The sequence below is a fragment of the Suricata suricatta genome, chromosome 8 (assembly GCF_006229205.1).
Source record: "Suricata suricatta isolate VVHF042 chromosome 8, meerkat_22Aug2017_6uvM2_HiC, whole genome shotgun sequence".
In the NCBI taxonomy this organism is placed as follows: domain Eukaryota; kingdom Metazoa; phylum Chordata; class Mammalia; order Carnivora; family Herpestidae; genus Suricata; species Suricata suricatta.
The window spans coordinates 64,207,017-64,230,808 of record NC_043707.1 but is presented as its reverse complement, the minus strand read 5'-3'; the positions used below and the strand labels follow the sequence as shown (position 1 = coordinate 64,230,808).

At 42.8% G+C, this 23,792-nt stretch overlaps 1 long non-coding RNA gene across 1 annotated transcript; it reads right to left on the bottom strand.

Annotated features, from left to right (window-relative positions):
- Window positions 1-13,465: 13,465 nt before the first annotated feature.
- LOC115299952 lies at window positions 13,466-17,778 on the bottom strand. Its single transcript, XR_003912436.1, has 4 exons — window positions 17,559-17,778; window positions 15,445-15,586; window positions 13,900-14,124; window positions 13,466-13,786 (listed from the first exon to the last, which is right to left on the bottom strand). It is a non-coding gene; the product is annotated as an uncharacterized LOC115299952 (long non-coding RNA).
- Window positions 17,779-23,792: the final 6,014 nt, after the last annotated feature.

Below are 23,792 nucleotides of genomic sequence, written 5' to 3'. Positions count from 1 at the left end.
CCCAGGTGCCCTGAACCTAAGACTTTTAAAAGAATACAATAATTCTGTTCCTATGAAAATATCAGCCTCCTTGATTTATTTCTTTTCTGTGTTTATTCACCTTGCCTATTAATTAAACATGTTTGATTGCTTATTCTTTGCAAGTGGGATATGAAAAGGAAGAGATATGGAATCTTTAACTTCATATAGCTCTGCTTTCAGACCTGCTAAATATTGGATGGTGTTGACAGGAATCCCGGTCCTGGATGTCTGACCTTGAGGGACTAGATAGGAGTCTTTCATTAGGAGATGTAGTCTAAGTTCTCGTGTGACCAAACTCTAAGCCAGAGGGCATCATATCAAGGTTACGCTTTTGCTTTGAGCTCCCTTGAAAGGAATTGATGTCTGTTGTTTGGGGGGAATGGGCACAAGACACCACTAACTTAGGTTTATTTAATAACTCTGTTAATGTTTTTAGCCAGTGCTTTCACTATTTAAAAGGGAAAATGTAAGCCAATCAACCCACATTATGATCTAAAAAGCAAACCCCGTTAGATGAATAGGAATGTGGAGGAGGAGGAATCCCACATCTTAAACTATGCCACCAAGTGCTGATTTGCATAGATTTGAACCTCCTGGTTTGGAGAGAATCTGGGGCACAGCTTTGTCAGTGAGATTTCAGAGATCTAAAGACTGAGATGTTCTCAGATTAAGAGTCTCAAAACCTCAACCCTCATCAAAGAGAGACTTTTGCCACGGGAGGTGGTCAAGGGACTTTTGGGGCATCTGAAGAAGCTTTTCCCCTTCTTGCCTTTTGGAAAGTTGGGGGAAGGGTGGGCCAGATGGTGTGAGGTGTTGCTAGTTTATCAGAATGCATATTGGTAAATAGGAGCAGAGCCAAAGTCCTTCTGACTCTGAAACAATAATTGAAAAAGCAGCATGTATGTGGGGACTGGTCCCAAAGAAGCTCCTAATGAGAATACAAGGAAAGCCCAAGTAAAATCGCCCTAATGTAGGATAGATGTGATCAGTATACTTAGCTTCTCTTTTCAGTTTTCTTCTCCAGCCTGCTGGTTGGCGAAGGAGCCTTTGGAGAACATGTGTGGTCATATGTTCACTCTCCTGGGCCTAAACCAGGCAGCACTCAACTGAGCCTTTCTCATTCTGCAATCTTTCTATCAAGTACTCTGGATCCTTCTTACCTGATCCTACTGTCATTTAAAAAAAAAAATTAGAGAACCCTTATCTCTTTCTAAAATACTACATACATATTTTTACTTTTGTTAAATGATTGTCTACCCTCCTGGATTACAGTTTACTTGAGAATAGATATCTTTGTGTGTTTTATTCACAGAATTATGTCCCCAGCACGTAGAGCAGGGCTTGAACATAGCAGATCTTCAATAAATATTTGTTGACTGCATGAATGAATAAGCCACAACCCTGGTTTTACATTTTTAATATAAGGCTATTAACAGACTTATACTTAAAAGAAATATTCAAGAGTAAGTAAAAATGCAGCTTAGAACCTTTTCCCTCTCTATATCTATAGTCTACATAGCTGGTTGGACCTGCAGGTTCCAAGTTGGATATCTTAGCCAGATTCAAACAGGATTCTTTGTGCTCACTGCTGAAGATTGTACTGGAAGGCAATGGAATTTGGAAACACAGAGGGCTCTCAATAGGAGGGATACACTAGCTGGACTTAATGAATTTGCTGCTTGAGTAAGTCTTAAAGACTGGGAAACACAATTCATTTATGTGCTTCGTTATGTAAATAAACTCCATGCTTAAAAATTCATAAGAGACTACTATCTCTAATCATAAATTCAATTAACTTACCAGGCTGGAAAAACATAATTTAGGCAGACAAGATAATCAAGCCAAGTTCTCCATGCTGGTCTCTCCCATCTAAAAGTTGCATAGGAAGGCGATGATCAGCTTAGCAATGCTGGATTCAGAGCCAGGGAACTTAGCTCTAGAACTCAGATGTGGGAGCCTACACTCTGACAGCTGATTGTGTTTCTCCACAGCTAAGCACTCTACACCCCCACTGGCCTCCATTCCACTTCCAGTCATGACACCCTCTGTCCTCTTGGGATGGTGTGTGGCAGGGCCAGCCAAATTCTGAACCTCCCCCTTTTCTGTGCTTCTGTGGGTGATTAACAGCTTCCTCCATGAAATATGTTACTACTTCAGTCAAGTCCTGGTCTGGCCTGGGAATCATTCCATCTCACTACTTCTTAGGTTTGACGTGCATGCAGATGATATTTTTTGAGTGTTTGCCCCAAGCTGATCAATCCAAATTGCTCTTCTTTGACCCACTGGAGGATTTGACTCTTCAGAAGTTACCCATTTCTGTCATTTCCAAACATTTGGGATACTCTTCTTCAGTGTCTTTGTCTACCAAGTGAGCTCCAAATACTGATGGATCTGCCCTCCTGGGCAGCCTCTCCCACAGAGAGCAAAGCGATGTGACTCTCTGACCCACATGTTCTGATCTCTGATGAGTAGTTTCTTCCTAGAAATCAGTAAGTTGTCGTTTGAGTGTGGATGGCCACCGCCAGGGAGGTGAACTCCCCTCTAGTGAGTTCAGCTTGTCCCTCTAGAACTTGATCATTCCTGGGACATTGGAAAGACACCATAGGATTGAGAGAGATGTGGCCCGAGGGAGTTCACACTAGTGGCTGGCTCTGCATGGGTTCCTCCACCCGTTCCCACACCACAGCCCCTCTTGCGTAAACGTACCCGCCTTTAGAGCCTCTAAGCCCCTGTGCAGCGGGTCCACCCTGTAGTTTTCCTTGCTCTGCCTGAGTCTGGGGCTCAGCCCATGACCTTCGGGGGGTGAAGAGCTGAATTAGCAAGATGACAGATAGAATGATCCAGAAAAGCCTGTCCTTCTGGGAAATCTCACACTCTTGAGAAACATGCCCCTATGATCCCAGCCAAGTTCATGTTCTGAACCTGTGAAGCCACAGACCCCAAGCCTAGGGGCCCCTCCATGGGCAGCGCCAGTATGGAAGAGCCATTTTTACCATCCTCACAACAATGGGCCCCCTGAGTCATGTTTAGAACAACGCTTTGAGATGCAGAATAACTGACACACCCTCCACATTAATGAAATTCAATCACATTAGTTACACTTTGTGTGATTTTGTTTATTAACACTAGGACATGGACAATGCATTTTGGAAAAAAATGTCAAGCAAATCTTGAAATAACGAGAGATATCTTTGAATAATTAAGTTTATAATACCAGGGCTGTCCAATGGGAATATAATCTGCACCACCAATATGATTTAACATTTTCCAGTAGTGATATTTAAAAAAACGTGAAAACAATTTCCCTACCTACTTTTGTCATATCCTAGTGAAAAATAAGCTATGAGAAAGGTAAAATGAAACAGGTGAAATTAATTTCAAGAGTATGTGTTTCCGGTCCTGAGGAGAACACGCCTCCTCGCTGTTGTGGAGGTAAGCCTTAGTCCCAAAGCAAGTCCCGTCTACATTTGTCACCAACAGCGGGAGACATTCAGGATTCAGACCCACATCCTGTTGGGGACCAGAAGGAGCAGATGAAAAAGAGCCTGTAATCAAAGCCTCTGACTTCATTTGGGAAATGTGGTCCTAACTTAAAAGTGAGATTACTTTCCCTTATCATTGCTTTGCCAAATTAACTCCTTTGAGAAGAAAAGTCACATTATTCTTTTAAAAATTTTTTTATTTTTAATGTTTATTTTTGAGAGAGAGCAGGTGCGAGCATGTGAGTAGGGGAGGGGCAGAGAGACAGGGACTGAGGATCCGAAATCAACTCCACGCAGACAGCAGAGTGCCTGACGCAGGGCTCAAACTCCCAAATCACAAGATCCTGCCTGAGCTGAAGTCAGACACTCAACCGACTGAACCACCCAGGCGCCCTCATTATTCTTTTTATTGCAACTTGTCTGTAGGTTGCTTTAGGAATGACCATACGAGTAAGACAAACTGGCTCTTGATAATTGTGAGAGCAGCTTGCCTATAGCGTGGCGTTCGTGGCCTTCCTTTTGATATAAGATGGAGCACTTACAGGGGTGCCTGGGTGGCTCAGTCCTTAAGCGTCTGACTTCGGCTTGGTTCATGACCTCACGGTGTGTGGGTTCGAGCCCCATGTAGGGCTCTGTGCTGACAGCTCGGAGCCTGGAGCCTGCGTCAGATTCTGTGTCTCCCTCTCTCTCTGGCCCTCCCCTGCTCACACTGTCTCTCTCTCAAAAGTAAATAAACATAAAAAATTAAAAAAAATATCAAGCACTTACAAAGCGCCTGCTGTGTGACTGACAGGGTGTACTGGGCCTTGTGACGTATAAAGGGAAAAAACCAGGCCCTTGTCATTTTGCTGAAGTTAGGCTTTTTTAGAAAACAATACAATATCTATTAAAATGCTAATTATGTGACATATATGCTAGATGTCATAAAGGTTTTGAGGAGAGAAAAAATATGTTTCACTCAACCCAACATATCCAAAACATTACCATTTCAATATGTAATCATATAAAATTATTAATGAGATATTTTACATTCTGTTTTTTTTTCCTACCAAATCTTTAAAACAGTGTAATTTATACTTCTAGAACATCTCCATTTAGCCCAGCTGTATTGCAAGTTCTCAAGAGCTACATGTGGCTGGTGGCCACTATGCTCGACCGTTTCCATCCCACAAACTTTATAATGTTCATTTATTTTTGAAGGAGAGAGAAACAGAGCATGAGTGGGGGAGGGGCAGAGAGAGAGGGAGACGCAGAATCTGAAATGGGCTCCAGGCTCCACGCTTCCGCACAGAGCCCGATGTGGGACTTGAACCCATGGACCATGAGATCATGACTTGAGCCAAAATTGGATGCTTAACTGACCGAGTTACCCAGATATCCCCCACAAACTTTCTGATTGATTGAGATTCCATGGTTTTGAATTCCAATTCAAAGAAGGCATTATTAATTTACCTTGACCTGGGCTTCCCGGTACGGATGATGGAGCTCATGTTAATAATGTGCTAATGAGCTACACCCCAGTGTTGTCCCTGGCACATTCCCGCTTCTGTTCTGTTCTGCAGACAGGCCGGAGTGGTTCCTATGAAGTGTAAGTTAGATACTATCACTTCTCTGCTCACAACCTTTCCACAGCTTCCTACCTCAGTCTTTTCATGGCTTACAAGGCCCCACATAGTCAGACCCCTGCCTAAATTTCTGTCCCATTTCCTACCATCCTGCCTGTCCCTTGTTTGCTCAGCCACACCACTTTGTTGTTATTACTTCATCTTGCCAAGCACACTCTTGCCCCCCTACCCCCCACCCGGTGCCTTTGCTCTTGCTTCTCCCCTTCTGCCTGAAACGCTTTCCCCACCACAACTTCCAGGGTTTACTCTGCACTTTCTGCACAAATGTCACTGATCAGAGGAGCCTTCCCTGACCATTCTGTATCCCAGCCCTTAGAGAAGGTTTCTCTTGAGGCCCCCTTCTTATCATCTGGCACCCTCACCCACTTACTACCTGCCTTTTTGCCTTTCATAGCACTTGCTTGTTTATTAGTTAATTTTCTCTCTTCCCCAGCCCCACCCTACTAAGATGTGAGTTCTGTGAGGGCAGGGGCTTCCTCTGTTTCTTTTGGAGGCACTGAAACCCCAAGGGCAATAGTATCCGGCACATAGCAGGTGTTTAACAAATGCTGGTGAATAACGGAAAGAATCCAACTTGGTAAGATATGCTTATAGGAATCGCCGGCTTTCGTAACAATGATAGATTTATACTTAAGATCCTTATTTGAGTTGTCTCGGAACCAAGCAAGAGTTTCCCCTGGTGGTACATAACTCCTCGGAACAGAAGTGCACCGGCCTCTCATCCCGGTCACCCCGCCCACCTGGGGTCTCTCTCAGTGCTGCCTGGAGTCTCTCTCCATGACATCCTTATCTCTCTCCTTACCACTTCTCAGCCATTACAGGCCCAGAGTAGACCCACTTTGTTTTTATTTGATGAATCAGAAACCGACAGTTACCTAACAGTCCTAGATGTGTAGCTTTGCCCGTGTTTCTGTTTATAGCAACTCAAATTGCCGAAAACCAGATCAATAATCCCAGTCAAAGAATTCTTGTCCCATGACATCTGCCCTTCTCCTCATTAGTATTTACAAACATTCCCTTCAGGAATGTAGGTTGGCGGGGTGGTGGTGGGAAAGGCTCCACATTGGTTCTTTAGGTCTCTGGAATTCAGTTATTTTCCTGTCTGGGTGGGCGTCCATAGACACAACCATTGGCTCCTAGCTCCTTGTGCCTCTCTGGCTCCTGCATTTCCTGTGTCCTGCTTTGGAGCAGATCAGGGGAGCTGCCTCAGAATCAACCATTTAGTCGGATTTATAAAAGCCCTCCGGCATTAACTCTGTAAGATAGTGTAGTATCTACTCTAATTAGTCTACATTCTCACAGGCTCCCCCCACCCCTACCCCCAGAGCTGTGGGCACAGAGCTGTGAAGTCGCTGGTCAGGGGTGGAATGAGACCAGTGGGCATGGGATCAACGACGTCACCAGGATCCAACCTGAATGTCCCCCAAATGTTCAGGGGAACCTCCCAGGCCTCTGATGTGTTAGCTGTGAGATCGGACCCGTGTAAGCCCGCAGAGGTGTGCATGCTTGGAACTACTCAGAGGGTTCATTAGGTACAGCCACAAAAGCTGCTGTCCACCCAGCTTCAGCACACGATGAAGTCTGCGCTCCAGGGAGGTGAATAAGAGAGCGGCACCTTCTTGGTAAGTGTTCATACTTCACAGTGACGTGTACGGTAAACACACGGTGAATTCTCACTAGTTGTAGGACAAACCCACGGAAGTGTCGTGGCCATAGGCCATGAGAAACAGCCTGTCGGGATTAAGCAAATTATTCAGAATTTATTTGAAGCTGTGAGAGCCATTCATTTTTGCACAGCTGAGTCATGGTTTAATTGTCAGGCATCTGTGAGCACAGTGTGCAAAGTCCCCCCTGCTCTTCTCTATCCTATATGCTGTTTGTTTCTTTAATAGCAGTAATTACAGGGACGCCTGGGTGGCTCAGTCGGTAAAGTGCCTGACTTCAGCTCAGGTCATGATCTTGCAGTTTGTGAGTTCAAGTGCCATATTGGGCTTTGTGTTGACAGCTCAGAGCCTAGAGCTTGCTTCAGATTCTATGTGTGTGTGTGTGTGTGTCTCCCTCTCCCCCACTCACACTCTGCCTCTCTCTCTCTCAAAAATAAATAAACATTAAAAAATTTATAAAATAGTAGTAGTTAAACATTTATTTGGGGTGTTGTTTTTTTTTGTTTGTTTCTTACCTATGACCTTGACAAGACTATGAAGTCCTCAAGGCAACAGAACATTATGTATTTTATTCAGCGGTGTGTACCCAGGAGCAGAAACTAGCATCCAAAAGTATTTAAAAATAATATTGACCACAAGTAACATTAATTTAATGAATAGATCAGTGTCATTTTGTAAACAACATCTTTAAACAAAACTGCTAAATCAAGATAAAACATTTCCCACAAGTCACTGTTGTATCAATTTCCAAAGTTTAAACTATTTATTTTTTTTTTTAATGTTTTTTTACTTTTGAGAGATAGAGAGAGAGACAGAGCATGAGCATGGGAGGGGCAGACACAGAATCGGAAGCGGGCTACAGGCTCTGAGCTGTCACACAGAGCCCCATGTGGGGCTCGACCTCACAAACTGCAAGATCATGACCTGAGCCGAAGTCAGATGCTTAACCAACTGAGCCACTTAGGTGCCCCAAAGTTTAAACTATTTTTGAAAGAGATAATTCATTAATTCAATCCAGGAGCTAAAGCATGTTAATTCTTGAGAGCAAAGTGATTACAATGAGGCAAACAATAATTTGTTTCCAGAATTTTATAGTCCTGTCATGCAGGGGTCCCCCCACTCTCAGAAAGTAGAGTGCTCCTGTGAAACTTTCATAAGCCCAAACGGCATAAAGCCCAGTGTATCTGCCACTAATTCAGGTCTTTCTTAAAAGTCGAGTAGTCTTTCCTAAACTTTCAGAAGGGAGAGGATACTTGTATTGATTTATTAAAGTTCATAAACTTTGTCAAGTTTTTCCCAGAGAAAACCAGAGTATGAGGACACTGATGTAACAAGGTCCAGCTCTGTGAGCAAAGGTTGAACTAGAACTCAGTAATGGGCGGCGTTGCCTGACACATCGGGACGCTAAGCTCTACTCACTTCGCGTCCACAGATACTGATCACTGCCTTACATGATGGGAACTAGATGCAGTTCTTGTATTCAGTGGACCCATAGTCTGTCAGAGGGAGATACGCTTGACTATGTTGACAAGCACACACATGGGAATATGGTCACTGTGCTTCAGTCACTCAGAGAGAGGTGGCTTGTTTCCCTGGTGTGCTGGGGACACTTCCCCAGGAGATGGCTGTGAGGGTCAGCCCCTGAAGAGCCCATGTTACGGCCTCGGCACCTGCTATTCCCACTCCCGGAACAGACCCTGGCCCCAACCCGGCTCACACGGCCTCAGATTGCCTCCTTAGTCACTGTTTCTCTGTTCTCTTCTTGGCACTTAACATTATCTAAAGTTATCTTGACCTTGACCTTTTTTTTTTTTTTTTTTTTGGTTTACTTGTTAGTGTGTGTCTTATCCTTCAAGTACATAAGCTCTGTGAGGGCAGGAACCTGGTTTTCATGGTGCATTAATGTCTGCACAGTGGCTAGAAAAGTGTCGGAGACATAGTAGGAAATCAGTAAAGGCTTGTGGAGGGACAGAAGGGCGTAGTAGCATGAAGGAGCCATTGGACCTTCTTCATCGTGAGGGGACCTGATGAAATCGTTCTGGAAAAGCCATTCTGGCAGTAAGTTTAAGATGAATTGTGTGGGACACAAATGTGGGGCAAGACCAATGAGGAGATTCCTGCAGTAAGTTAGATGTGAGTGCTATGGCTCAAGAAAGGGTTGCGGCAGGAGGAAAAACATGATGAATCCAAGGCAGGCACATGTTGAGAAAAGAGAGTCCACCCACTCTGGGCTCCCTTTATATCTTATAGGCATAGCTCATTCCCACCTCAGCTTTGTGGTTGTCCCTGCTTCCTGCAACTCCCCTGCCCCAGATCTTCCCTTTATTTTATTTTGAGAGAGAGAGAGAGAGAGAGAGAGAGGAGAGAGAGAGAGAGAGAGAGAGAGAGAGAGAGAGAGAGAGAGAGAGAGGGAGAGAATCTTAGGCAGGTTCCGCACTCAGCATGGAGCCCAATGCAGGGCTCAATTCCACCACCCTGGGACCATGACCTGAGTTGAAATCAAGAGATGTACATTTGGGGTGCCTGAATGACCTAGTCGGTTAAGCGGCCGACTTCAGCTCAGGTCATGATCTCACGGTTTGTGGGTTCGAGCCCCACGTCAGGCTCTGTGCTGACAGTTCAAAGCCTGGAGCCTGCTTTGGATTCTGTGTGTGTGTCTCTCTCTCTCTGCCCTTCCCACATTCACACTCTGTGTCTTTCTCTCTCAAAAAATAATAAACATAAAAAAAAAGAGTCAGACATTCAACTGACTGAGCCACCCAGGCAGCCCAGGTCTTTGCATTTTATTTAGGTTTCTTTTCCTATGTCAGAAATTCTTTATTTAGAGAGTTCTTTCCTGACTCCTTTATCTAAAAATGTCCCCACCCTATACCCTGGTTTTGATTTTCTTTCTAGCACACCCCCCACCCCCGCCATTACATTATATACACTACGTAACCTTACAAATCACAAGGATGTTTCCTCAGGCCAAGGGGGCAAAACCTCCATCTGCCTTCCTCACCACTGCGTCTCCAGAGGATGACATATAATAGGAGCTCAACACATATTTGCTGAGTGAATAAATAGATTAGATTGAGTCTGATGGTGATTAAGGAGAAAGCCGATCAAGGGAGCGAGACCTGAGTCATCAGGAAATTAAAATAACAAAAATAGAGAGCTTTTCATTAAGACAGACTCCGGGAAGCCTCTATTTGGCAGCATCAAACACTACCTGACACATAATAGGCCCACGCAGTAGACTGATTGAAAGTGAGTGAAAGAACTCCTTGTTTGCTCTTCTGGTTACTGTGTATTGAGAAACCAATACAAGTGAGTCCTCGGAGAAGAACTTCTTCAGAGACTAGACTAATTCATACTGGTTCTCGCACTGCTTTGTATGTACCAGGAAAGCTTTGCTGGACTAAACTAAACCATCTGTATCACCGATTCTTTTAAGTTATTTTCTTCATGGTTGCCCTGGGAATTACAGTGAACATCTTGTAATACTCTAGTATGAATGAATGCCAACTCACTTTTAAAGTATATAAAAACCTTGCTCCTTTATAGCCTCGTTCTGTCCCCCTCCTTCATGGTTACTGTTGTAAAAATGACGTTTTTATACATTATTCACCTATCAACATAGATTTATCCTTACTGTTTTATAGAGTTGTCTTTTAAATCAGTTACAAACAAATAATACATTTATACTGTCTTTCATGTTCACAACATTATCTTTACCAGTTTATTTCTCCATATGGATTCAAGTTATTGTCTGGAGTACTTTCACCTGAGCTTGAAGGAAGGATTCCGTTTAATATTTTTTGTAGGGCAGGTTTGCTAGTGATAAATTCTCTCCATTTTTGTTCATCTGGGAATGTCCTAATTTCTTTTTCATTAAAGAAAATTTATTTATTTACTGAGAGAAAGGAGACGAGCAGAGGAGAGCCAGAGAGAGAGAGAGAGAGAGAGAGAGAGAGAGAGAGAGGGAGAGAATCCCAAACAGGCTCTGCACTGTCAGCACAGACCCCACATGGGACTTGATCCTACAAACCCATGAGATTATGATCTGAGCTGAAATCAAGAAGCAGACGGTCAACGGACTGCGCTACTCAGGTGCCCCTCTCTTTCATCTCTGAGGGATAGGTTTCTGGACATAGAATTCTTGTGGCAATCTTTCTCTCAGTACTCTGAACATGCTACCCCACTGCCGTGTGGCCTCCTTGGTCATGGATGAGAAATCAGCTGTCAGTCTTATTGAGACTCCCTTCTCCCTTGCTGCCTTCAAGATTCTCTCTTTGTCTTTAGGGTTCAGCAGTTTGATTATAATCTAAATGTTAAGCTTTTTCAGCTTATCCTTCTTGGAGAATTTTTGTTTTTCTTTTCTCTCTTTCTTTCCTTCTTTCGTCTTTCTCTCTTGTTCTTTATTTTTAGCCTCATGGATGTGTAGATTATATTTTTCATGAACTTTGGGAAGTTTTCATTCATTATTCTTCAAATACTTTTTCTATTCCTTTCTTTCCTCTTCTGGGACCATCATTATGCATGTCTTGGTCTGCTTGGTGGTGTTCCACAGGTCACTGGGGTCTCTGTTCATCTTTCTTCATTCTTTTTGTTTTTGTCTTTTCCTCAGACTGTGTAATCTCAATTGACCTATCTTAAAATATATTGTTTCTTTCTTCTGCCAGCATAAATATGCTCTTGAACTCCTGTAGTGAAGTTTTACATTTCACTTATTGTACTTCTATAACTTCAGAGAACTTATCTGGTCCTTCTTAATAATTTCTATTTGGTGAGACATCCTTCTCATACTTGCGTTTAGTTCTTTAGACATAGTTTTCTTTAATTCTTCAAATGCATTTAAAATAGCTGATTTGAAGTCTTTGTGTAGTGTAAGTCCAATACCTTGGCTTCCTTAGGGGTAGTTTCCACTGACTGCTTTTGCCCCCTGGAAAAGGGTCAAATGTGCAATATAATCATGTTTCTTTGCAGGTTTCATAATTTTGTATTGAATATTAGACAATTATAGAAAAATATATAATGTGGTAATTTGGGGAATCATTCTATCCCCTCTCAGCATTTGTTGTTGCTGCGGACTTGCTTGGTGGCTTTTCTGAATGACGTCAGGAGTTTTATTCTGCATACTTTGTCATGTACGGCCGCTGAGGTCCCTGCTCATTTAGCATAGTGGTCAGTTAATGATTCGACAGAAATGTCATTAAGTGTGGGGGGGACTAATAAGGCTGCTGAGGAGCTCTGTGTGAGTGTTTGGGGACACACCTTCAACATTTAGAAAGGCAGTTTCCAACCCTTCATTTCCTGCTTGTGCAGAGGGTCAAGGTCAGCCAGAGGTGAGAATTTAGGCCCTTTCTCAGGTCTTTCCTGAGGTTTATGGCCCTGGGTATGCATGAAGCCTTCTAGATTCGCAGGAGTATGTGAAAGCTTCTCCAAGTTCCCTGAAGATGTCTCATTCCCCAGCTTGTTCTTTTAAGCTTTTTGGTTAGCCTGTTTGGCCTAGCTGTTATCTGCCACCTTCCGCAGGGGTCATGTTTTCAACTAATGCTTCTGGGAAAAGGCTTTTCACAGTGGGTAAGTTCCAAGTCAGTCCAAATAAAGACAGCCTTGTGAGTGGGGTCTTCTAAGAACCACCCGATAGATCAAATGATGCCTGTTCTCTGAGAATAGAACTTTAAAGGAGCCCCAACCTCGCCAGTGTTTGCAAGGATGCTGGGTTTCACTGTGCTTGAGGACCATTGATTATCAAGGCTACCTTTGGGTTGGATAGACAAAATGGAGATAGAGCAAGTTAAAATGTCACAAAGCTTGCTGGTCTTACTGAGATTCAGCCTTTTTTCTCTCTTTCTTTTTGAGAGAGCGCATGCATGCAGGGAAGGGGCAGAGAGGATCCCAAGCAGGCTCCACCATGACAGTATGAATTTTTACATTTCACTCACATTTCACTGAGAGTTTGGAACCCTATGTGGGGCTTGTTCTCACGAACTGTGAGATCATGCCCTGAACCAAAAACAAGAGTCAGACACTTCACCAACCAAGCCACCCAGGTGCCCCTCAGCCTTTCTTTTTCTCAAGTAAACTCTTCTCAGATTGCCATAAGTCTTTGACTAATTTCCAGAGCTCTGAAAAAGTAGATTCTGACAATTTTTGCATGTGTTCTCACTCTATAAAATCTACAGAGATTTTCAGAGGCCCACTCTCTGCCGGTTTTGCTGCTGTCCCTCCATGATTCTCTTGGTGCAATATATCCCTTCCCTGACAGACACTACTGTTTTCAAAAAACATGGACCATCTAAAGCCACAATAGTTCAGATGTATTCTAAACTTTAAGGAAATAAATTTTATGAGACAAATGTTTGTTTTTATAAAACTACCAAGAAAACAAGGCAATCAAAGTAGGTACAAGCAGAAAAGTCACAGAGAAAAGATAAATTGTTCATGGCTGTCTACAACTTTCACCATTTCTTATGTCTTTTTGCTTTTTGTTTTTTAGCACAGACCTGGTTAATTTGAAAATAGCTGGTCAAGGTTCCAGCTGTGTGTCTGTTCCCATCTCCTCCCTGAGCTTGGGTGAGCTTGGAACAGTATGAGACTGAAGTAGTCTTCAGCAGTCCCTTCACTGTCGGCCATCTTGGTTGTATTAGTCAGCTTGGGCGGCCATAACAAAATACCACAGACTAAATAACAGAATGGCTTAAACCATAATGACTTAATGGCATACATAGCAGAAATGGATTTTCTCACAGAACTCACTTTAACAGTTTAGGCAAAAAAGGGTCCATCGTAGGTTATTAACCCTAAAGAAATTATACTAAATACAGACTCAAGAGGCAAAACTCTCATTTGCCCAGTGTCACAGATGAAGTAGTCACATGTTGACACGTTTTGATACAGAAGCCATGTTTTGTTAGCTTCCCTTTCTAAGCACCAGGGTGCACAGAATAGACATTCAGTGGACACAACAGTCCTTGTCCTCCAAATGGAAGTTTCTTCACATTTCCTGCTGAAAAAGAGAGGTAAAAATCAAGATCCAACTTTAATACTGACATTGTCGCTTAAATTGTTGGACAACCAGATTTCATTATTTTCAACAAATTTAGTGGAAATTGTCCTCACCTTTGGAGTGAACCGTTTAAGCCTTTGGCTTCCCAGAGCTTGTGTTCAGGCTAACTGCCTTGGTGGCCACCTTCGTGGATGACATGTATGTCTGAGGGTGGCAGCAGGATAACAAGAGGGTGGAGGCGCAGGCTGCTGACTGGACCTGGGTTCAGGTTCAGGCTTTGTCACTCATAACTTGTGACTTCGGCAAGGTGTTATCCTCTCAAAGTCCAGTTTCTTCGTCTGTAAAATGGGGATGATATTGTCACCTATTTCACGGAGTCATTGTGAAGGTCAATTTTAAAAAGGGCATGAGGGGCCCCTGGGTGGCTCAGTCAGTTAAGCCTCCGGCTTCAGCTCAGGTCAGATCTCACGTTCGTGGGTTTGAGCCCCGCATCGGGCTCTGTGCTGACAGCTAGCTCAGAGCCTGGAGCCTGCTTCCAGTTCTGTGTCTCCATCTCTCTCTGCCCCGCCCCCTCTCATGCTCTGTCTCTCTCAGTATCAAAAGTAAATAAAACAAAAAAAAATTTTAAAAAGGGCATGAAAGTTCACAGTGGCTGGCACATAAGTGAAAAGCACAGAAAATGTTAGCTTGATGAACTGACAGTCATAGGCAAGAAGAACTTTCTATTGTATTTTTTTAAGATCCACACAGCCTACTATAATAATAATTATTATTATACTTTTATAATTATTTTTAATAGTATGATTATTTTTATAATTGTTTTAAATATTATTGCCATAGTTAGGGACTTTAAGCCTTTGTACTTTAACATAATCAGGAAACTTAGATGCTTGTGGACTACAGGTCCTTGACCAACCTGGGAAGTCATTAATTTGTCTTTTAGATGCCCTTTTAGAAAGTCTCATAAACTACCATCTCTTATCATTGGAGTGCCTACAAAGTTCAGAAAAAACAAGTCAAAAGATGGATGTAGTCAAAGAAGGGCAGGAAAAGAAAATATCAATTCAAGTCTTCATTCTTTTAAAGAATATTTGCTCCTATCTCATACATTTGTATTTATAAACAGTAGCATATTCTTTATGAAATCATCTTTGAAATCATTGAGGATTTACATGTAATTTCTTCAAAGTCTTCCCAAGAATAAAACATAAAGAAGTTCTCAATACAGATATAAATATTTTAAAAGCCTTTCCAAACCAGTGAATCTAAACACTTCACTTCTTTGTATTTTCCCAGCCTTCCTCCTTCAAATGAATACTGTTGTTATCTTTAGGTCCCAAAGGCACTTTGAATTTATGCACTGATGATCAGAGAGTAAAATTTTAAGAGTCTTCTCTCTAAAGTATTTAGAAATACAGTAGTCTCCCTTATCCCCAGGGATATATTCCAAGACCCCCAGTGGATCCTCAAAAGCATGGGTAATATTGAACCTGACATATGTTATGTTTCTTCCTATACATGCACACCTATAATAAGGTTTAATTGATAAATTAGGCACATTAGGAATTACCGATAGTAAGTAATAATAAAAGAACAATTATAATAATATCACTGTAATAAAAGTTATGTGAATATGGTCTCTTTCTCCTTCAAAATACCTTATTATGTTGTATTCATGCTTCTTGAGATGATATGAGATGATAAAACGCCTCCGTGAGGAGATGAAGCGAAGTGAGTGATGCAGGTGTAGTGTGACACGTTAGGTGATGATACGTCAGGAGGATCACCTGCTTCCAGAAACTGCAAATGATGGGAAACTACTGTATTGTAAACTGCACCCAGATAAAGGGAGATTGAAAATAAGGTAGCTTTGCCTCAACTTATTGAAAATTTAGTGAACACTTATTATTTTAGAATCCGTGAAGAGATCTTAAGCCAGGTCGTTGTTGTGATCTTGGAGAAGCGAGAAAAATATGAGCTACATCTTAGAAAAAGGTTTTGGTCAAAATTCTATTAAAAAACAGGAAGGTTAATCTTCCAGGACCTGATTTAAGCTTCATCAGATCAAATACACCGCTCATGATAACCTTTATTTTCTAGAGAACTTTGGGAGTAAGAAATGAATGACCGGATCTCTACATTTGTTGAGACCCCAGATATTGAAGTCACAATAACCTGGGGTTGACTGAGGTGTCCTAGCTGCGCTGAGATATTTACAGAGGATTTTTTCCAGAGGCTTCTCTAAAGTTTATATACATGCACAACTTCCTGTGTCCACTGCCTGCAGACCAAGGCTCCCCCTCATTATCTGGGACTCCAGATCTCACCCTCCTTGTAACAATTACACTCGCGATTTTTCCTGAGTCAGGGGACAGGGTCAGTGAAAGCACAGAATAAGACTAGAGGTCTAAGCAAATGAGATGACCCTGCTATTTTCTTTACCTCTGCTGGCACAACCTTCCCCTGAGCCTCTCACTCAAATATGGGATTGTTTTTAAAAAACTTCCCAAGCCAGACAATAGCCTTTGGTTCACAGTACGTGGACCAAATGCCCATCAGTAATAGAATGAATAATCCAAGCCGTATTTAACACAGTGGAATGCACTCCAATGGTTAGAAAGAGCTGCCTGCTGCTGAAACCACAGCATGAGTGACTCCCATAGACACGGTGTTGAGTGAAAGAAGCCAGGCACTCCAGGGTACATACTATTTACTTTCTTTTATATAAAATCTAGAAGCAGGCAAACTAATCAGGTAAGTATAAAAGGTAGAAGAGGGTCTTCTGGGGTGCTGGTGATACTCTGTTGTTGTTTTTTTAACATTTGCTTATTTTTGAGAGACAGAGAGAGAATGCGGGGGAGGGGGGGAAGAGCAGAGAGAGAGAGGGAGACACAGAATCCGAAGCAGGCTCTAGGCTCTGAGCTGTCAGCACAGAGCCCGACACGGGGCTCGACTCACGAACCTGAGCTGAAGTCAGACACTCAACTGACTAGCCACCCAGGTGCCCTGATACTCTGTTTTTCATTGTTGTGATAGTTCAGAGTGCTGGTCACATAGCTGTGTTCTTTGTGAAAATTCACTAACCTCTGTACTAATAATATATGCCCTTGCTATGTTCACTAAAAAGCTTTTAAAAATGATATATGGAAGGGCGCCTCGGTGGTTCAGTCAGCTGAGCATCCAATTTGGGCTTAGGTGATGATCTCCTGGTTTACAAGTTCAAGCCCCACATCAGGCTCTGTGCTGACAGCTCAGAGCCTGGAGCCTGCTTTGGATTCTGTGTCTCTCTCTCTGCCCCTCCCCTGCTCACACTCTGTCTCTTGCTCTTGCTCTCAAAAATAATAAATTAAACATTTAAAAAATTAAAAATAACTGATATATGAAAAAGCAAGTGAATCTCAATTCCTTGGTCAAAATCTTTTCTAATTTCAGTCTGACATCCCTCCCTTAAGCTCTGGCCCTTTCTGCATGTACATCCTATGTCTGGAGAAAGTCCTCTAAGACTTTCCAGAATCTTCCATGATGGCCTCCCTGGTAAATACAATCAGAAGTTTGTGATTTTTGCAGGCCTGAAGGTTTACAGGTTTCTGTATCAGGGAATTTGGACATTGTTGACAGAGAAGTAATTCTGAACTTTTCAAGATATTCTTGGCATGAGTTATGTAAGCTGTAAGCTAAATATTTCTTTCGTTCACAGAGATTTCAGGGAAACACAGATTATTTTATGGTAAGATTGTGGTAGTAATTATCAGCTGGCATGGCTTTTGCATACTTAGCGGCTTGAGGTTTCTTAGAGTCGCCTCATTTTAGGGGGCAGCTCGGGTAGCACAGACACGAGGGTCCGGGGCACAGGTCACCAAAAGGCCTTTTGAGCATCAAAATGCTTGCAGTGCTGTGAATGTTCTGTTTGTTCTTTGTATTTATACTGATTGGTTGATGATCAGTGTTGGCCCATGAGTTCTAATAAACAAGAAAGAAAAGCAAATAAATGAATTGATTCACTTTGATATTAGTTCAATGAAAGAACAATATTGGTTTTCAAAGTCGTTTCCTGCCAGTAATGATGTGGGAATCTGTACATACCATGAGCTCATCAGAAGGAATATCTTAAGGCAGTTTTAAAATGCTCGAGTCTTGAAACAATGTGAAAAGGAAGTTAGCTGAATATTTTTTCTTGACTAAAAATTATATTTAAAGAAAATAGTGAATCTATGTTTTTATTTACTAATGTTGAAAGTCACTGAAACATAATTTGAGACACCTGTATACATCCAAGAAGCTTAGGAAAGCTTTAAAGAATGCCTTTTCAAAATCCCTTCAAGAAAGAAATGATGTTTTGATGAGAAGGCATTTGAGTATAATCTTAAATTGTTAAGCAGAGGACCTCGGTACAGGTGCTTCATACAGTAGATCTCATGTTCCGAAGTATAGGAGGTAAGAAATTGCTCTATGCAAGTGTTTTCTCTCTAGCCTCATTTGATGATGGATTAACAGCCCAACAGGTAATCCTTTCTTCTTTTTATTTTATTTATTATTATTATTTTCTTACTTCTGGGAGAGAGAGAGAGAGAGGCAGGAGAGATGGACAGAGGGAAAGAGAAAGAGTCCCAAGCAGTCTCCACGCTCAGCACAGAGCCTGATGCAGGGCTCAACCCCACGACTCTGGGATCACGACCTGAGCCAAAATCAAGATTTGGATGCTCAACCAGCTGAGCATCCAATAAGCCTTTCTTCTATATTTTAATAAAACTCTTATCAGTTTGCCTTTAGCTTCTGCTTCTGTAATGTGCTACTAGACCCCACGTGTAATGGAGATAGGAGTATATAGTTGCATAGCCCTGGACCTTAAATTCAGATTCAAATTCTAATTATGCTTTGTACTAGGTATGAGATTTTGGGGTTCAGAAGATGCCACCCCCAAATATGAAATGTTTTGGTACCATATGCAACAGCATATACCAGGGCAGATAGAACAGTTTAAGCTGAAGGAGTTTGGGAAAATGGCAGAAGCAAGAATGTCTCTGTAACTTTTCCCTGTCTTTATTCTCTGGATACAATTTTTATCATAAAACTTTCATGTGAGAGGCACTGGCCATACATCCAGGGGAAAGGAATACTTATCTTCCAGATGGAGGGACACCAAGAAAAGTCTGGACAAACAGGCCTTGCTAAGTTTCCCCCAATTTGCTTTTCTCAAATTTTCTAGGACTGTCCACTCTTCATTGAACCTAGCATAAAAATCTCTTAGCTTGAAGAGGTTCTCCTTGCTTTATGAAGGCCCCCACGTCATATAAAACTTATGTTAAATAAAGTTGTATGCTTTCTTCTTGTTAACCTGTCTTTGTCAGTTTAATTTTCAGACCCAGCCAGGGACCCTAAGAAAGTCAAGGAAAACATTTTTTCCCTCCCCTACAGAGACAAGCCCTTTAGTATCTCTGAGCCTCAGTTGCCAAATCTGCGAAACAGGGTTGATAATTCCTGTCCTAGAGAAATCATGGGTTGTTGTATTGGTTCACCCAATGTGGTTACGAATGGTTTGAGTATAATTTTTTTGAAAATTAGGTTTGAAGGTTGTTCTTACTGATTACTTAAAATACCAGAAATACAGGGGCGCCTGGGTGGCTCAGTCAGTTAAGCGTCTGACTTCAGCTCAGGTCATGATCTTGTGGTTCGTGAGTTTGAGCCCCGTGTTGGGCTCTTTGCTGACAGCTCAGAGTCTGAAGCCTGCTTCCGATTCCGTGTCTTCCTCTCTCTCTTTTCCTCCTTCACTTGCACTCTGTCTCTCTCTCAAAAATAAAATGAAAAGATTTTTAAAAATTTAAAAAATACCAGAAATACAAACTTTGTATAAAACCAGAAAAAAACCCCAAATAGCCAAAGTAATATTGATAAAGAAAACCAAAGCTGGAGGCATTCCAGTCCTGGACTTCAAGCTGTATTACAAAGCTGTCATCATCGAGACAGAATGGTACTGGCACAAAACAGACACGTAGATAATGGAACAGAATGGAGAACCCAGAAACAGACCCACAAATGTATGGCCACCTAATCTTTGACAAAGCAGGAGAGTATCCAATGGAAAATTAGACAGTGTCTTCAGCAAATGGTGCTGGGAAAACTGGATAGTGACATGCAGAGGAATGAACCTGGACCACTTTCTTACACCAAAAATAAATTCAAAGTGGATGAAGGATCCAAATGTAAGACAGGACACATCAAAATTTTATAGGAGAACACAGGCAGCAACCTCTTTGACTTTGGCTACAGCAACTTCTTAAAATAACAGAAACAAAAAAATAAAATAAAATAACAGAAACAGTAAAGAGGAATAATAAAATCATAAAACTCTTAGATGAAAGGCTCTGTGAGGGGAGTGCACTGGGAAAGGGCATGAAACTCTGCACCCCTTCCCACATACTTTGTTCTGTACATCTCTCCCATCTGGCTTTCCTGAGTTATATCCTTTTACAATATGTTGGCAATGTAGTAAGTAAGTTCCAAGAATTGCTTTAGTAAATGACTGAACCCAAGGAGAGGGCCATGGGACTCTCCCATTTACAGCTGGCTGGTCAGAAGCACAAGGTGGATAATAGAAATATATATATATGTCTCTGCCATGTATTCCTGACCCAGAGTTCCTAAAACCCTTGTAATCTCCTCCTAAGTAATACAAGCTACAAGCACTAGGAACAGACCAAACATTAGGTCTTTGACCCAGGTCATGACTGACCTAGAGCTGCTAAATTCCTTGGAATCTCATTAATAGGAGTGTTTTTGTTCTAGTGAGGTGACTCTACATGGGCTCCCCAGTGGGGGCTGGTCACTGGAGAGACAAAGCCATGATTGGAAACTTGGGATTTTCAGCCCCAATTCTCATCTCCATGCCATTCTCCAGAGAGGAGACAGGGGCTAGAAATAGAGTCTGATCATGCCTACATGACAAAGCCCCTATAAACATCCCAAAAGTACAGGGTTTGGAGAGCTTCCGGGCTGGTGAACAGGTCGAGGTGCTGGCAGGATGGGAGGGGTGGTTGGTGAGCTCAGAGAGGGCATGGGATTTCTTGACTGCTTTCCACACACCTTGCCGTATGTGTCTCTTCCATGTGGGTGTTCATCTGTGTCCTTTATCGTATCCTCTTATAGGAAACCATTAGATAGTAACTAAACTCTTCTGTGTTGTGTGAGTCACTCTAGAAAACTGATTGAACTTGAGGGGAGAGTTGTGGGAACTTCTGATTTAGGGTCTATGAGGTCACACATGGACATCTGAAGTAAGGGGCTGAGCCCTTGATCTGGGGGCTCTGACACTATCTCCAGGTAGAGTGTCAGAACTGAGTTAAATTGTAGGACACCCAGCTGGTGTCTGAGAACAGCATGCTGGGGGAAACCTATACTCATTTGGTGACCAGAAGTGAAGTGTTCTGAGTGTCAGAGTGAAGTATTGAGAGTGGAGTGCTGATAGGAGAAACACCAGTTTTCTCCTTTTTAGGTCACAAAGTTCCTCTTTCTGGAGTCAGGCTGAGGATTGGAGTAGGGCATAACTGTTCCAGGGAGTCCGGATCTTAGACTCATGTGATTTAGAAAAAAATTTTTAATGTTTACTTTTGAAAGAGAGCAAGACAGAGCATGAGTAGGGGAGGGGCAGAGAAAGACACACAGGATCTGAAGCAGGCTCCAGGCTCTGAGCTATCAGCACAGAGCCCCGTGTGAGGCTTGAACGCACCAACCAGGAGATCACAACCTGAGCTGAAGTTGGATGCTTAACCAACTGAGCCTTCCAGGTGTCCCTAAAAGTAAATGGTCATAGTCAGGCCTGCCTTCAGGTGTGGATGACGCAGTCTGACAAAGGTCTATGACTGAGCCAGCTAGAGGAGGGGCAGCATGGAGGGGCCATCAGCTGGCCAACACCAGATGCGGGACAGGAAGACACTGTTCTTTAGCTAGACCTTTGGCTTTGACTGTCCCTCTCCTGCGACCCTAGCCCAGAAGTCTTCTTTGGTACCTGAGATTGATTTCAAAGCAGAGCTAGAGAGTTCCTCCCTGTATGACCAGGACTCCTGTGTCAAAAGCTAGATGAAGCCTATTAATTTTGTGTGACCTCCCAAACTAGCACCTTGCTTAGAATTCATCCTACACAAAGACCTACAATTCATTGAATACTGAAAACACTTCACAGTTTTTCCTTATCTGTCCCCTTGGATATGAAACAAATTTCATGGAAAATGAGATAATTTCTCAGGATGCTTGCCTATCCAATGCACATGGCCAAAAACTGGCACTGTTTTGGTTAGCAAGAGCCAAGGGGTTGCCTGCATTAAACACAATACCCTTGTGTGCTTCTGCTAAAGGGTCTGCCTTAGCCATATCTGATACATAGGATCTCTTCTCTCCATCCCTCCCCAAGGCGCTCCTCCAGCCACAGAAAATGGCCTAGGATGGGCTGTTGACCCAGGGTTATGAATAGTCTGTCTAGCTCAAAATGATGAGCTCATCCAGGAATTTCAATGAAAAATATTGAAAGGATGAGTTAGCACCAGCAGCTGAACTGCAAAGGGACATATTCAGAAGTGGATGAAGCCAAGACCATGCAAGGCCCATGGTCATGACATCCAAAGTGAAATGTGAGCAGGAGTGAAACCCTAAGCACCAGACAGGAGGAAAAATAAGACTAAGCAGTGGGAAAGAACATGGTAGAAGGTGGAAAAGGAGAAAAAGAGTAGCTGAGAATATTTCCTGTATATTCTGTTTCTTTTCCTGGGTTTCTGTGTACTCCTTAGAATAAACCTCTGTTCTGGATAAATATCTATGCCTTGCATCCAAAGCCCAGAAAAGTTGGAGCAGAGGCACATACAATTCCCTTCCTTCTGCCCAGTGATTGAGAACAGGTGTGGGGGAAGCCCAGATTATTCTCATTAAGGATTTTCGGTACTGATAGGGCTTGCTGACTCATCGGTGACCCTACAAGACTCTCCAGACTTCGGATTGACAGGTTTCTAAATTACAGCACTAAATAATTATACCTCACTCAGTTTCCTCATTTCCGGTTCCCTTCCAATTTATGGTCAGGGCCCTCCTTCCTGGTGATAAATGGCTTGGGGGAATAAAGGTCATTGATTCTCATGGCTTTTTCTTCCTGTGATTTGTAAGGAGGGGGAGGAGGGAATTCCTCAAGAAGGAATTTTGCGTTTCTATGGAAGAAGAAACTAGAAAAGGTCCATCATCTTGCAGCACTGACTATTCTTTGATTTTGCATGATCATGCCGTTAGACATTAAAAGAAAAAAGGCCCAAGCAGCAGTGCTGAATTTTAGGGCACTTATAGCTAGCTCACCTGGTGCTTGCTGATTAGACTGGGTGGTCCTGGGTGGGATGGGTCCAAACTTCATCCCTGTGCGCAAATAGTGGGGGGGTCCACATCCGCCTGAGGGCAGAACTGCCCAATCCAGACTATGGTCTGGGGCTCCCCAGTGTCCCTGTCACCAGTCTGTCTTCCAAGGGGGGCTTTATTGCATAAATGAATGCTTTATGGCCTTTTTGCACTTGGAAGTTCACTGAAGGTTGATTGATTCAGTTACTTGCTCTTAGAAAGCATTGTCTTATTGTGAACTTGCTCTGTGAGATGAATTTAAAACAAACCAGGCTGATCTGACTAGCCCTGCCTCTCCTTGTCTACCCACTGCCTTGCCAGGCATCTGGAGCTGGAGGAAATCATGTTTTCTTCAAACGTTTGTTCCTTTCCGTTCTGTGGGGAATCGAACTGTTAAGGCTTCACTGCTTGGTGCTTTCGGCCCTAAAAGCAGTTGGAATCTGGGCTGTGGGCCGAAGCAGTAAACAAGGTGTCCCCTCCACTCTGGGGAGTGACCCCCTGAACAGGACCAGTCCAGAAATTCCTAACTGCCAGGCCACTGCAGGCTCCCTCCTAACTAGAGGCCCTCTGACTCATCTCTGTCACCCGCACTACTGAGGGGCTCAGGACCCCAGTTCTGTCCAGGGTGGGGGTGCAGCAA